Source organism: Lepidochelys kempii, chromosome 1, assembly GCF_965140265.1.
Source record: "Lepidochelys kempii isolate rLepKem1 chromosome 1, rLepKem1.hap2, whole genome shotgun sequence".
In the NCBI taxonomy this organism is placed as follows: Eukaryota; Metazoa; Chordata; order Testudines; family Cheloniidae; genus Lepidochelys; species Lepidochelys kempii.
The window spans coordinates 222,624,043-222,640,899 of NC_133256.1; the positions used below are offsets into that span (position 1 = coordinate 222,624,043).

Here is a 16,857-nt window from a genome sequence, read left to right on the forward strand (position 1 = left end):
CTTGACCCAGGTGCTCAGGAGAAGGGCTGTCAGCCTGCAGAAAGGTTAGCCTCCACACCCAAGGATCATGAAAGTGGGGTTTCATCCAAAAAATTGAGCATAAGAAAGGCCATACTGGGTCAGACCAAAGGTCCATCTAGCCCAGTATCCTGTCTTCCAACAGCGGCCCATGCCAGGTGCCCCAGAGGGAATGAACAAAACAGATAATCATCAGGTGATCCATTCCCTGTCACCCATTCCCAGCAAACAGAGTCTAGGGACTCCATCCCTGCCCATCCTGGCTAATAGCCATTGATGGACCTATCCTCCTTGAACTTATCTAGTTCTTTTTTTAACCCTTTTATAGTCTTGGCCTTCACAACATCCTCTGGCAAGAAGTTCCACGGGTTGACTGTGCGTTGTGTGTAAAAATACTTCCTTTTGTTTGTTTTAAATCTGCTGCCTATGAATTTCATTTGATGACCCCTAGTTCTTGTGTTATGAGAAGGAATAAATAACACTTCCTTATTTACTTTCACCACACCAGTCATGATTGTACAGACCTCTATCATATCCCCCCTTAGTCGTCTCTTTTCCAAGGTGAAAAGGCCCAGTCTTATTAATCTCTCCTCATATGGCAGCCGTTCCATACCCATAATCATTTTTGTTGCCCTTTTCTGAACCTTTTCCAATTCCAGTATGCCTTTTTTTGCAATGGGGTGACCACATCTGCATGCAGTATTCAAGATGTGGGCATACCGTGGATTTATATACAGGCAATATGATATTTTCTGTCTTATTAGCTATCCCTTTCTTAATGATTTCCAATATTCTGTTCACTTTTTTCACTGCTCCTGCACATTGAGTGAATGTTTTCAGAGAACTGTCCACAATGACTCCAAGATCTCTTTCTTGAGTGGTAACAGTTAATTTAGACCCCATCATTTTATTGGGAGTTGGGATGTTTTTCTGTTCATTTTCTGGCTGCTGATTTATCTTACTTTTTTGATATACCATTAATCCTTGAGGGATTGGTGATCAGTGGGTTTTTTTTTTCCTGTTCAGCCATTTCACCAGTTTAAAGCTCTTCATCGGGGATGTCAAAGTGCTTTAGAAACATTAATGAATTAAGCCTCATGACTCTTCTGAGGCAGGTATGTTTTGTACCTATTTTACAAATGTATCAACTAAAGCACAGAGAGGGTAAGGGACATGCCCAGGATCACACAGCGAGTCACAGGCCAAACTGAGATAGAACCCAGGTGTCCCGCATCTGTATCCTCTGCTCTAACTACTAAACTAGTTATAGTAACTACTCAGCTGATATCTAAGATAACCACCTGGGTGGATACCTGTGCCCATTCAGATCCAGTTGCAGGATCTTACCTTTACTGAGTATAAACCACAGCTCATAATAGACTACAATGGCTCTGATTCAGCAGAATACCTAAGCATGTGCTTAAAGTTAAGTGTTTTGCTGAATCATGGCCTTAATCGGGTTAAACAAAATCCAGGCAATGGTTCTATTTACACATCCTAATTTCTGAAAGGATTGAAAATGTGGAAATGAATCCCAATGTTTACATATTGAGTCGAACAAATTTCCTTCTAGATCCCAAAGAGGGGTGGATGTTACCTTTTTTAAAAGGAAGCCAAATGGGGCAAGAGACTTTTTCTGTCAGCGCTTATTTAGATGCTTCCATGTAAGCACCTGAATGAGGGCCAGATTTTCAAAGTGCTCTACAGGTAGCAACTCCCATTGTGACACTTACGGCTAGATTTCTGAAAGAACTCGGTACCCAATGTGCTATTGTCAGTTGCTCTCTCTGACTCAGTTTCTCATTAAGATGATGGGGATAATACTTTCCTACCTTACATTCATGCTATGAGAATACAGTAGAACCTCAGAGTTACGAACACCTCGAGAATGGAGTTGTTTGTAACTCTGAATAAAACATTGTTATTGTTCTTTCAAAAGTTTGCAATGGAACATTGACTTAATACAGCTTTGAAACTTTACTGTGCAGAAGAAAAATGGTGCTTTCCCTTTATTATTGGGGTAGTTTACGTTTAACACAGTACTCTACTGTATTTGCTTTTTCTTTTTTTGCCTTTGCTGATTCCTGATTGTGTACTTGTGGTTACATATGAGGTGTGTGGTTGACCAGTCAGTTTATAACTCTGGTGTTCTACTGTAAATCCATTATTGTTTCTGAGCTGCTCTGATTTTATAATAATGGGGACCACCTAAGCCTTAGATAGCTGTATTTTATACTTGATATATATAATTTATAGTTAGTATTTTGCATTTTTAAACACGTCATACAAAACTTTTTCCTTAGTACCTGCAGTTTAAGTCCCTAATGGTATATAATGCAGAGCAATTATTTATTTTTAAAAGAAATATAAAGCCCTGAGCTGCCTGAAAGCCATTAAAGTTTTAATTCTTAGAACTGTTCCCTGACTTGACTGTGATCCAGTTTCTGTGCAGGCGAGGTAGGAATTAAAATTAATGAACCCAAACAAACTGGTGTTTCAGAGACTCTGTCTTTGCCAGGCATTTTATTTTCATGACAGAAATCAGTGAAGTGTCAATATAATGCTCAATCACTGACGTATATTAAGAACTCAGCATTGTTCCCATAAATGTTGAATACAGAGAAGAGGGAAATGAACTCTTACTGGACACACAATAGGAACTCAATAACAGGTTGTTGTTTTTTTAAAAAAGGAATAAACCAGAGCAAAATGAAGAAGGTGGCCTCAATCCAATTCCCAGTGGATAGTTGTCAACATCTTATCTTCTATTGTAAGAGGCACAATTGCTTGTCATCCTTCCTGCTAGTCTCACCAGAAAGGTCAAGAACTGAATAAGCCTGGATATGGAACAATCTTTCTATTACTAGGGGTGATTCTGTCAGGTCAGCAGATTGATGGGCATGATGATACATTTATTGCACCTGGAGTCTGGAAAAATAGAGCACATTGGTCTCAACGACTGTGTCTCTGGCACCTTTTACTAACCAATAATGTATTTATTTCATTTTGTATAAATTATAACAAGTTGTTTAAATATTTGGGACAAAATCCCAAGGATAAGTGAATCGAATAATAAATTTGCCCAGATAGGATCAATGTCAGTCTTAACTGATGGGGCAAAAATTTGTGAATATTGATCAGAATCTGTTTGGCTGCCAGGGATTCAAGGAAGTGAGCATCACATAAATTCAGAGGATAAGGTTAGGGGAAATTATTGAAGCCAATGATGTCAGAGGATTCCACTAACCCAACTAGTGGCCAGATTTAGAATAATTTATGTGACTTCTGTAATTCAGCCAGTTATGGTAGCAGTTGTTCCTCTCTCAGCAGTGTCCAGAAGCAGTTTGCTCACTTCAGAGGGGGGAAAAAAAATCTCACTTTAATTCTAGTTTCCCAGGGAAAAGATACCTCTATGAAATCATCTTGTTTGCTCTGATAGTGTAGGAAGGGATGAAAGAAACAGAATGAAAGAAAACAAAACCACGGGGCAAGACACAGCCAAAATAGCCAACTTTTATTTTTGTTATCAGGGACAATTCCTCAGATAAATTGTTGTTCTGTGGCTGGTTGGTGCCCAGCTGCAGGTGAATTGTATGCATGTTTGGTGGTGAATTTAGATTACCTCTTTACATATGCTTCTTAATTACTAGGGGACCAAATCTGAACATCCCTTCTCCTTCCCCAATAAATACACTTTTGTGATATTGTTGAAATACTAATAAACTAATGTCTTAAATCAGTAGCTTATGCTCAAAAAATGTGTTAGTCTCTAAGGTGCCACAAGTACTCCTGTTCTTTTTAAAGACTTGGGGCTCACATAAACATCCAGAAGTTCAGATGCCATCTTCCCCACACAATCCTCCTCAACCAATAAACTCCATCTGCCTTCAGTTATTTTCTTGGGAGAGGCTCCGTAGTTTGCTGCCCCTTCCACTGTGCTCATGGGCAACTTCAGGGTCATCTCCCTCACTTTCTGTCCCCTATCATTGTTTCCCTCTGCCAATGGACTATCTGCCCAATTTCCCCCATAAATGATTGTCTCCATCCTTCCTCCTCCAAAAGATTTTCTCTTCACAATTAATTCCCTGCCTCTGTCCCCGGTTTGTTCTCTGTCCATGTTCCTGGAACTACTGCTGCAGGGAATCTGCTTCCTTTCTCACTCTACATCACTCACCCAGGTGCTGTTCAGTGTAGAGAGGAAGTAGGTAGCTCTAATGAGCTGAGCGGCATCCATTATATTCCATGTATTCACTGGAAAGAACTCACAACAAAGTAACATCTGGGGCATTGGGTGGGAGTAACAACTCCCAACTAACCACCAGTCTCTACATAGAGGACCCTAGTAATGGAGGGCCATCAGTGAAGCCTTCAACAAGCACCGTAGCTGCCACGCTTTTTGAGATTTTGGCTGGGATTGTATCTCAGGATGCCGTTGGGAAAAAAACCTGGGACAATCCTGCCTAAATCAAGACTGTCAGCATATATAGGTGAAGCACTGGGTAAGAAAGCATACAGGTTGCATCCAGCACTACATTCTGAGAGGTTGCCATGATATTTCATCACATTTTGATTTATGCATGACCTGAAGAAGAGGTATTCGTATCAGAATTGGTTTAGACTAGGGATCAGCTATGTTGGTGTCTGAGTCATGACTAGGGATTGCATTTCATTTGGACTGCACCAGAATTTTCAAGCTGTCCTCTTGAGGTTTCTGCTCATAGACTTTAAGGCCAGAAGAGACCATCATTATCATTTAGTCTGACCTCTTGCATGTTACAGGCCACAGAACCTGACCCACCCACACCTGTAATAGACCCATAACTTCTGACTGAGTTACTGAAGTTCTCACATTATGATTTAAGTTACAGAGAAATGTACACCATTTACACTAGTTTAAACCTGCAAATGACCTGTGCCCTATGCTGTAGAGGAAGGTGAAAACCCTGCAAGGTCTCCATTAATCTGACTCGGGGTTGGGGGAGGGGGAGATTCCTTCCTGACCACAGGTATGGTGATCAGTTAGACCCTGAGCATGTGGGCGACACCCACCAGCCAGACACATGGGAAAGAATTCTCTGTAGTAACTCAGAGCCCTCCCCAGCTAGCATTCTATTAACGGCCATTGAAGATATTTGCTACTAGCAGTCACAAATTGGCTACCTACTATTGTAGGCAGTCTCTTCATACCATTCCCTCCATAAACTTATCAAGCTCAGTCTTGAAGCCAATTAGGGTTTTTACTGCCAATATTCCCCTTGGAAGGTTGTTCCAGGACTTCACTCTTCTGATGGTTAGAAACCTTCATCTAATTTCAAGTCTAAACATATTGATGGCCAGGTTAAATTCATTTGTGCTTGTGTTAACATTGGTGCTTAACTTAAATAATTCTTCCCCCTCCCTGCTATTTATCCCTGTGATGTATTTATGGACAGCAATCATATCTCCCTTCATCTTTCATTTGGTTATGCTAAACAAGCCACGCTCTTTGAGTCTCCTCTTATAAGGTAGGTTTTCTATTCTGTGGATCATCCTAGTAGCCCATCTCTGCACCTGTTCCAGTTTGAATTCATCTTTCTTAAACATGGGAGACCAGAATTGCATGCAATATTCCAAATGAGGTCTCACCAGTGTATTGTACAATGGTACAAATACTTCCCTGTCTATACTGGAAATACCTTGCCTGATGCTTCCAATGACTGCATTCGCTTTTTTAACAGCTGAATCACATTAGCAGCTCATACTCATTCTGTGATCAACCAATACACCCACGTCTTTCTCTTCTTCTGTTGCTTCCAACTGATAAATCCCCAATTTATAGCAAGAATTCTTGTTAGTATCTAAGTGCATGAACTTACATTTTGAACTATTGAATTTCATGCCATTTCTATTACTCCAGTTTTCAAGGTCATCCAGATCTTCTTCTAAGATATTCCAGTCCTCCCTCCGTATTGGCAATACCTGCAAACTTTGTGTCATCTGCAAATTTTATTAAACACACTCCCACTTTTTATGTCAAGGTCATTAATAAAAATTTTAAATAATACTGGTCCCAAGACCAGTCCCAGAGGAACTCCACTAGTAACCTCCCTCCAGCCTGACAGTTCACTGTTCAGTGCGATCCTTTGTAGTCACCCCATTAACCAGTTCCTTATCCATCTTTCAGTTCTCATATTAATCCCCATCTTTTCCAATTTAACTAATAATTTCCCATGTGGAACTGTATCAAATGCCTTACTGAAATCCAGGTAGATTACTGGAAATCTACTGCATTTCCTTTGTCTAAAAAATCAGTTATCTTCTCAAAGGAGGAGATCAAGTTGGTCTGGCACGATCTACCTTTTGTAAAACCATGTTGTATTTTATCCCAATTACCATTTACCTCTATGTCCTTAACTACTTTTTCTTTCAAAAGTTCTTCCAAGACCTTTCATACAAGTGAGGTCAAATTAACAGGCCTGTAGTTTCCTGGATCACTTTTTTTCTTCTCTTAAAAACAAGTACTATATTAGCAATTCTCCAGTCCACTCCCGAGTTTACAGATTCATTACAAATCTTTGCTCTTGAGCTTGCAATTTCATGTGCCAGGTCCTTTAATATTCTTGGATCAAGATTATCCAGGAGTCCCAATTTAGTCCCATTAAACTGTTTAAATTTGACTTCCACCTTGGATGTGGTAATTTCTGCTTCCATATCTTCATTCCCATTAGTCAGCCTGCCGCTGTCCTAAGATCCTCATTAGCCTTATTAAAAACTGAGGTAAAATATTTGTTTAGGTGTTGGGCCATGCCTAGATTATCTCTAATCTCTACCCCATCCTCAGTGCTGCTTAGCGGTCCCACTTCTTCTTTCCATGTTTTTTTTATGTATTTATTTATTTATATGGCTATAGAACCTTTTACTATTGGTTTTCATTCCCTTTGCAAAGTCCAACTCTGCTTGGCTTTTGGCAGTTTTTACTTTATCGTTACACTTTCTGACCTCCAGGAGCTAGCTTTTCTTGCTAATCTGTTTTATCTTCCATTCCTTGTAGGCTTTCTGCTTTCTCTTAATCACCTGTTTGAGATGCCTGGTCATCCAGCTTGGTCTACATCCCTTCCCTATGATTGTTTTCCCCTTTGCTTGGATGCAGGCTTCAAATAGGTTCTGCAATTTTGATTTAAAATAATTCCAAGCCTCCTCTACACTAACGTCCTTGAGTTCTTCAGTCCAGTCCACCTCCCTAACTCCATCCCTTTAATTTTTTTAAAGATTTCTCTTTTGAAATCAGGGACCCTAGTTGCAGATCTGTTTTTGTTTATCCCTCCATTTAGTTTAAACTGAATTAGCTCATGATCACTAGAATCCAGGATGTCTCCTAACAATCAGTGCTCACTAGTCTCCAATACCAAATCTAAAATGGTGTGACCTTTTGTTGGTTGAGACTATTTGGTGGATAAATCTGTCAGCTATTACATGTAGGAAAATCTGGGCCCTACTATTATTGCTAGCACTTGTCCTCCAATCTACATCTGGGAAGTTAAAGTCTCCCATAATCACACAATTCCCACTAGTATTTATTTCATTAAAAAGGTCTCTATCCATATCCACAACAGGTCCTGGGGGTCTGTAGCATACCCCAAACACTATCCCAGGGGACCCTCCAGTAACTTTCTTCCCCAAAATGGTTTTACTCAGTCTATTTTATCTGTTCCATCAATTTTAATTTCTTCATAGTCTACCTCATCATTAATATACAATGCTACTCCACACATTTCCTTTATTTCTCTCTTTCCTGTACAGCACATACCTTTCAATACCTGTACTCCAGTCATGACTTTTATCTACCATGTTTATGTTATCTCGGTAATACCTAGTTTAACTTCCTTCATCAGTAGTTCTAGTTCCTCCAGTTTGTTATTCAGTCTCCTTGCATTGACATAGAGATATTAGTTGTTTTTGCTTGGCTTTGCCAAGATTCCTCACCTGATTGGGTACAATCACTCTACTGCCATTATCGCCTACCTGACTGTTAGCTTCTTTGGTATTGGCACTATCTTTCCTCTTAATGTCCATTCTCTACCCCTTGTGCTTTCTTTCTTCATTGCTATCTCTCTTATCTGATTTTCCTCACAGTCGATATTAGAATCAGGCACGGAGATTACATGAGCATCTACCAATTGTCTTCCCCAGATTCCTAGTTTAAAGCTCTTTTAGTCAGTTGTGCCAACCTCCATCCCAGAAGTCTATTTCCCTCCTGCTCGGGTTGAGTCCATCCCATGAGAACAGTCCTCTGTCCCTGTGGTTGAACATCCCAAAGCTCTCCTTATAGCACCACTGCCCGAGCCATCTGTTGATCATCATGATCTTGTCTCGCCTTTATTCTCCTTCTCTAGGGAAGGGTAGAATCCCACTGACGATCACCTGAGCCTCAATTTTTTTAAGCAACCTCCCTAACCTGGCATAGTCTCCCTTCATGTATTCTAGGAAGAATTTGGCAGTATCATTTTTTCTTATGTGAAGATGGATTTTTTTCTGCTCCCATTAGGATTCTCTTCAGCCTCAGGTCCACATCCTGTGTCTTAGCTCCTGGCAGACAGCACACCCTTCTGTTCTCCTGATCAGCTCTGGTGACAGGCAAGTCTGTTCTTCTTAGTAGGGAGTCACCAGTCACTGAGACTGGCCTGTTCCTGGTGTTCGTGCAATTCTCTGGCCTTCCTCCTGTTCTTTCTGTCTTGTCTTTTGTTCTCCCTTGCAATCTTCTGTAAGTCAACCTGTATCCTCCTGGGCCTCTGCACTCTGGGTATCTACATTGACTCTTCCCCTCTTCTTGGGGGACTAGCTACTTTTCTCTTCTCCTTTGCCCTCCCATCTTCTGTTACTGCCTGCTGTGCCCCTTCTTCATTTTCCAACTCAGAAAACCTGAACTCTATTTCTCCTTTGCTAGCCAGTCTTTTCATCTGCTTGGTTCTCATAGTCACATGCTTCCACTGGCCACTTTCCTCACCTGGCAGTCTCCCCTCACAGTCCCCAGTCCAGCTTGCATCTGAGAGTCTTGAGTTTTTCCTTCCACCTCCTCTTGTTTTCCCTCCATCATCTGCTTAAATCCCTTTCAAAACTCAATGATAGTTTCCACCTGCATCTCCAAACCTTGGATCTTCTCTTCCATCAGCTCTATCAGGAGGCAATCCATACAAACAAAGCTCTTTTTGGGTACCTGCTCCAGGATCATGTACATCCCGCAGCTTTCACATCTGGTCATCTTCATTATCTCTTCCATTCACTGGGTCACTACCACTGCTGTCTCTGTGTCTGTCATAGCCTTCCTGCCTAAGCTCCTGTCAAGGAAAAGAAAAAAAACAAAAACAAACCAACCAACCAAACACCAAAGCAGAAGTAGAACGCCACACACTTCCTCTCCCAAGTTCCCCTTATAAACTCCCACTCAAATGCTCCTGATTTCAGCTCTGTTTGCTGGCTCCTGTTCCACTGGCTGGCTCCTTTGCTGCCTTTATAGGCCCTCTAATCAGGTGATCATGATGTTTTCACGAGGTTTAAATGAAATGCTACAAGACTGACTTTTTTTTTTTTCAAGAAGTTGCAGTCACATTGAAAGGCTACTTCTAGCGTTGAATGAGCTCTGGGACCAGAACCATTTGAAGGGGTTCACCTGTAAGGTTCTAGTTTTGGCTTTCTCTGATCTTGGTAGATAAAAATATCCAGGATCAACACAGACCTTGTGTTCTGTCTGAGCTGTAAACAAAGCGTGAAATGTCTGGCTCAGCCAACCTGAAACCAACATTTTTTTTTATTATTTATTTTTAGGATGAGACCCATTTTCTTTTTTTGACATTTTTATTTTTCCAGTTATTTAAACATCTCTCCCCACCAATAAAGAAACAGTTTTCTTTTTTTCTATTCCTAATCTTGTAATGATATTGCTGCCCACCCCCCGCTACCTGTTAAAGATCCTGATCCTGAAAGTGACTCCATGTGATTGGACCCCACACTGTCTTTACAGCAAGTTTGCAAAGTTGCCAAACTTGCAACTTTGAGGCTATAGTTTGCATCATCCCACATTATTTACATTATTTTTTAATTCAAATATTTTGAGTATTATCCAAAGAGTGGGAGCTCCTGTTACAAATTTCATGTGCTAAATTCTAGGCTCAGTTAATGGGAGTCAATTGAAGCTTAATGGAAGATCTTCACTCTGAAGTTAACAAGAGCCCCATGCTTCTCACAGCTGAAGGCAGAGTTGAGCCCTATGAGTCTGAAGTTTTCCTTTTGCTTTGTTTTGTTTCTGATCATACTTTTGACATTAATCTCATCCAAGGCCTCCCTTCTGTTTTAGCTGCTAAAATATTCATCTGTATTTGGCAGTTGTATATGTGAGGGAAAATTACAGCAATGATTTGAGATTCAAAGCCCTTTCACAGCTACAGCAAATGAAAGTAGATACTTTTGGTAAAACATGGTAGGAGAACAAAAAGGCAAATATAGGAATGAGGAGTTCAAAATACTCCTTTATTTTTCAGTTGCAATCCCTGACCTAGTCTATGTTTGTGCTGATTTAAAAAAATGAAGTCAGGTGAAAAACCCCAGAAAAGATATCATATGTCGCTACAGGCAGGAATTATGGCGTTATTCAAAGACCCAGTATAAAGACAGAGCTAGCATGATTTTTTTTTCATTTTTGCTGTTAAGCAGCCATATGTAAGAAATGAATTAATCTCCGCAGTAATCTGAGTAAATATGGTACTGTAAGTGTGTATCCTCAAACTAGTTTTGCAAATTGGGTCAGAGAGCTGTAATTAACCTAGATGAAGTGGCCTTTATTTGCCACAGTACTTGATCAAAGCAGTAGGTTACACTAAATAGCTCCTTTAATTCACGACACCTGAATAAACTGCAGGAAAATCACTGTGGAATGTATATTTCGCTATCTGCAGCCATAAAAACAGGACATCCTGGATAAAACCCTTCCTTTATTTCTACATTTTAAGTGACTGCTAAGGATAAAAACCTTCCGGATTGAAAGGTGCATACACAGGGAAATCAATAGCCAGTAGTGCTTTTGAGACTCCTGTTGTGCTTCAGCATTAGAAAGGAATACTTCTCTCGTACTTCTCTCGTTTAGGGTCCTTCCCAGGTCTACTATAAACCCTCTTTTCCACCTAAAAATATTACTTGGCTGTTTCAATGCACATCAGGCTGAAAGTTATCAGACTGGATGTAAACTATGAAAGAAGGGAGCTTGAGCTGGCTAAGCTATATTTTTAACCAAGTGGTATTTAAAAAAAAAAAAAAAAGTTCATGAATAGTTTCCAGAGGAGTTTTGGATTGGATTATCTACCTCTTTCCCCATTGGTTTAAATTTTTAAATTGAAAATGTTCAGCTTCTTTGACTTGGGCTACTTCCTTTCTTTATTTAAAATTTTTTAATGTGTCCAAGTTTTCTAACTTAAAAGTAGCAACTTTTCATAATACTCTCTGTGCCACATGTTAAGGACCCAAACATGGGGCCATGGTGCCTCCAACAGCTGTGCGGTCCAGCCAGGCTCTGTAGCCACACAGATGTATTCAAATCCTAAGGAGGGGAAAACTATGTCAGCCAGTAAAGAGGGGGCCCTTTGCCCCTTATCCACCAGATTAGTTGTTGGCAAGAGGGCACAGCCACTCAACATCAACATTTTGCAGAATGGTGTGCTCATAAAATAAAGACCTGTTTCGCCCCCATCCCCCTTCTCTCTTTCCCCAACCCACGGCACCTATGTGCTAGCAGCTCCACAGGCAATGCCTAGGGGGAGAGAGGCTCTTGGATCTATGAGAGTCCCCCCCTCACCACCCCCACACAATAGGTATGACTGTCCTTCAAACTGGTTAGCTTGTGAAGGAGCCAATTTGCAAAGAGGTAAGGGACGCTCACTATTGTGCAAATTAGCCCGAGGCTTTGGGCCTGTCTCAAGGACATACCTAAAGATGATGTCAGGGTCTATTTATAGATCCAAGTCTGTATTACTGCAGCAGAGGTAGTACCCATTATAGTTAAAGATGAAAAAAGTTTCCATTATTGGCTCTTGTTTTTATGTGCTCATAACTTTCCAGTACTGTCACCACTTGGACTGAAATTTTCCTTTGTTGTTCTACGCCAAAATGCAAATGTTTTGGGGAAGGCTTCAACAATATCCTTCAGCTGTTTCTGAGTTCGAGAGAGTGAAAAAATACACTTTTGCCTGATGATAAAATTCTAACCACACACTTTTGAATGGGACTCTTGCAAAAATAACGACTTCAAAACTTGACTCAGCCTGGACATTGTACTTAATGAGGACTGTTGCTTTTGCTTGGTTTTGCACATAAAAATGTCCGAGGAAATTACAAAACAACTTCATAGTATGCTCAGTAGCCTCTGCATGTATGTCATTGCCCTCTGCTGGATAGAATCAGAACTTCTCAACAGTTTCATAGGCACTATAATGCTGAGAGTTAACACAGATTTTTATTCTTATTTAGCTCAAGTGCTCATTTCCTGTGACTTGGATTGATTTTTTCCCTGCTGTCACTTGGCCCCTCTGAGTTTCTAAGGTGTCCAGCACAGTGACAACCATGAAGCTCCTCAACTGGCTCAATTTTTATCATAAATTGCATACTATAAAGTTTACAGGATGTACAATGTGTAAATATTAATTTTGCTGTTGATGCTTAAGTTTGCATTAATGATGGGGCTATTGAGTGTTTCTTTTTTACATTTAATGTTAAGAAGCTGGATGAATGAGTTTCTGGGCGTGATCACGGCTTCCTTGTCATCCCTGAAGCATTATCACTATGGGGTTCACCCAGGATATATGAATAGGTATAGGAATGTATACCTAAAGGTATGAATATATATATATATATATTCATACCTTTAGGTATACATTCCTATACCTATTCATACCATATATACATAAAGGTATTTACTCTGGTCTGAGTGGTTTTTTTATAGAAAAATTGAAAACAAATACTGAAAAAAATCAGTACAGATCTAGTTTTGATTGCCCCAAATAATTATTTTTAGTGTATGAATTGACTACACGTGACACATTTGGGACCCAGTTTCATCAGTGATCCCTGACATAAAATTCCTTTTTAAAAAACCGTAAAGTTCTCTTCTTAGACAGTAACCCACAGCTGCTTTTTTCAGAACTATTCACAATATTAAATAAAAAACCTTAACTGAAAAAGGCTACAATTACAAGAATAAATAACACAAAGAAATTTAAAGGAATTTAATTAAAAGTAAATCTCGATTATGAAAGGTGTGTCATATGATCATTTAAAGCCTTGTTACAGGAAAGCATCCTTATTCAGGAGAATATTTAAGCATGTGCTTAACAAGTCAATGGGACTCGAGCACCTGCTTAAATGCTTTCCTGAATTAGAGCTTAAAGCGGAGGACTGGGAATCAGGACTCCGGCGTTCTGTTCTTAGATCTGCCACTAACTCACAGTACATTTGGATAACAGACATAAACTCTGTGTCTCAATCTAAATAGGGATAATAATAACAATGCTTAGAGAAAGGGGTTAAGAGGTTAATTAATGTTTTGTATTGTGGAGTGCCTCTGAGATCCTTGGGTGAAAGGTACTTTACACACGCATAATGTTTACAGAAATGAGTCTGTCATTACAGATTTGTGCAGAAGGCTATATTAAGGCCAAGTAATTTACATATCAAAATATTAAGTGAAAGACCAGATTGTCCTTTGCCTGTGTGTGTATGAATGCGCAGGTGTGTGCATATGCAAGTGCAGGGTGGGGACAGTACAAGAAGCAGTTCAGGTGCACCACTGGGGGACAGAGAAGAAACAGTTAAGAAGACCTGTATGCCAGGCTCTGCATCATCCCCTTTGCAGTGCCTAATAGCCACAACTTAGTCCTAACTGCAAAAAACATTTTAGGCTGTGACTCAAAGTGATCAAAGCTTGGGAATTCATAACTTTGTAGACGGGCCTGTTCAAGGGCACGGGAACCTTTGTAGAAGAGGGGGGCCACTGGTGCCGGAACTGGGAAGGCCATGGGACCGCTTTTTAACTTGGGCATAATTTGGGGGCCAGTGGGCAAGGGTGCAGTTTGGGGGGGCACTCCGCACTTGCACAAGGCCTGCAGTTTGGGGAGCAACACCACCTCCTGTCCCCCAAACTATGTCCATGTTAAAAAGTGGGGGAGGGCATGGTCCCCTGCTCCCCTCCCTCTGGTTCTGGCACCACTGGGCCTGTTTCCTTACAAAACTGTACGGTATATGACTTGCACTGCAATTTAGATCCATCTGCATCATCTAACCCCACAATAGATGTTTTTCTATTCAAAATCAATGTTGAGTGTGGTTACCCAGCATTCAAGGGTAACATGATTTTTAAGAACAGAATATCACTCACCACTAGGGTGTAGCAGTTAAATGTGTATCTTCAGGAGACAGTATGTGTCTATGGATTTATTGGGGTAATTCCGATAACATACATATCTCAGCTCTGGATGTGCACCTCTTCATGCTGTAGTTTTTTTCCCACTAAAATAGAATTTCATATGTTTGTGCTTCTGTTTCACAGCTAGGGATCATTAAATATGAGCAATAATTTGCTCTCCAGATATGGATGGGATTTTCAAAAGCACTCAGCCCCATCGTGTTCCCAGTGAAGTCCGTAGGAGTTTTACCATTAGGAGCAGAGTCTGGTCAATACTGAGTCCTTTTGAAAATCCCACACTGAATGTCTTTGTATTAAAATCGGGTGTTTCTCTTACTTTATTTCATAAATAAATACCCTTTTCTAGTAGTGGGGCCTGTTAAATTGTGTAATAGCCTCCAAAGGGCAACTTGATCACTTGAGACATTTAAAACTTGACAGTGCACTAGAGAATGTATTGTAGGGAACAGATCTTTGCCGACAGGGGAGGATTGGACTTAAAGGACTTCACCCATGTCTATTTTCTATTGGCTGTATCTGTTTGGAGCTGGTTTTGCCTTGCAGAACCCATTTCCTTGTACTGCACTTAATGAACCCTCTAGGCAGGGCCGTCCCTACCCATATGCAAAGTACGCAGCTGCGTAGGGTACCAGGAAATTTGGGGCACCACATTTCCTGGTGCCCTGCGCAGCTGCGTGCTGCTCCAGCCCCGCCCCCACTCCACTGAGGACTTCTGCAGGGGTCAGGCCTGCACTCACCATATGGTAAGTGGAGCAACCTGGCCCCAGCCTGCTCCTCTCCCCAGGCTCTCAGCTGCGCCACCAGCAAGTGCTGGGGGGCAGTTCCCCCTAGCCCCCCAAGGCTGGGAGCCAGGGGAGCGGAGCGGCCTGGGGCTGGGGGGGGGCTTTCCCCCCTGCCCTCCAGCCCCTCCCCCCGCAGAGGCTTGGGGCCAGTCTCTCTCCCCCACCCTCCCGGAGGCCTGGAGCCCCACACAGCCTGGGGGGCTGCGTAGGGCACCAAAATGGCTAGGGACGGCCCTGCCTATAGGTGCATACAGATATCAGGATATCCAGATCTAGATGTTTGTTTCAGGCTCTCATTACCTGTAGGTAATGTTTAGGGTTCTGGGGTGCTACTCTTTTTAAAATTGCATTGTGTTTAGTAACTGTCGACGATTTCTGTATCAAATGTACTTAGTTTACAGACAAAAAGACATTTGCCTCTTAATCACAAGCCATACAATCTTAGCTGGAGCTCTGTGAGCCAAGCTCGGTGCTTTCCTTTTGTCATAATAAAGGTCCTATAGGCCAAACTACTAGTAAGCTGTCAGTGGCACTTGTTTAATGATTGGAACATAACAATTCTGTTGATGACACACAAGAAGTTTTGGAATCCAGCTCACTTGCTTAATTTTTTGACTCTGCAATGCTCTCTCTATGTGTTTATGTCTATACAATTTGCTGGGGAGGGGGTTGTATTGTGTATATATACACATTTCATACAGACACTCTGTGTATAAATATATATTTTTAAACTGCAAATAGTGACTTGCTTAGATAGAAATAACAGTAAAATATTTCCCTGAGGTTTAAAAAAATATATTCCTCAGATTGTGGTACATTGCCAAATCAACAGGAATGATTTAATCAACGAACAATTTTAAAGTGCTGCTTTGGTATGGGCACTATTTCGTTTGTAATGCACTGAAATCATTACGTCTTTAAGGCCTTCACTCTGAAAGGGGCACCTCAGAGCAGGAGAAACCAGGGCCGCCTGCCGGCTCCTTTCCCCAGTGAGTGACGGTAGGGGAGAGGCAGTTGGCTCTGCTTTCAGGATACTTGGCGGATCCAGTCACCATGCTGGCTGGCCTTTTCAAGGCTGTCATCAGATGTCAGTGATGATGTCAACATAGAGTATTGCCCTCTGAGCAGTGTCGCCAGCTTGGGAGGATAAATACAACTTTGCTCATCTCACCAATTTTGAATGATTGGGAGGATGATATTTGCTAAATATATTGTGTGTGATATGATATTGATATATGTGTGTAACTGTTATATATGAGTGTGGGGGGTGTCTATGTATCTGTTCATACAGATACACACACACACACACATAGTATGTAATATATGTATGTGTGTTGTGTTAGGCTTGTTTCAAATCTTGTGGTTTGTTGTTCTCTCCTCCTGCCCCCCTCCTCCGAAGAATCAAAGCACTTTTCAAAGGACTTAATTTCCATGCTCTGGAGCTCATGGGCAACCATTCAATAAAAGCAAAATAAGGAATGTGGTCATGGTTCTAAAAACATTTCACATTCTTCGAACTGATGCCAGTTATATGCAATGACAGTAATCCTGTCTAATCCCCCACACATTTTATCTTTGTACACCTGCTTCTACTGTCTCTCTTATCAATTTATT

General features: G+C 41.0%; 1 protein-coding gene across 1 annotated transcript in view; it reads left to right on the forward strand.

The window, feature by feature from the left end:
- Window positions 1–16,857, forward strand: part of LOC140907760 (potassium voltage-gated channel subfamily KQT member 1-like) — a 744,155-nt gene that overhangs the window by 424,866 nt on the left and 302,432 nt on the right. The window lies entirely within an intron of this gene.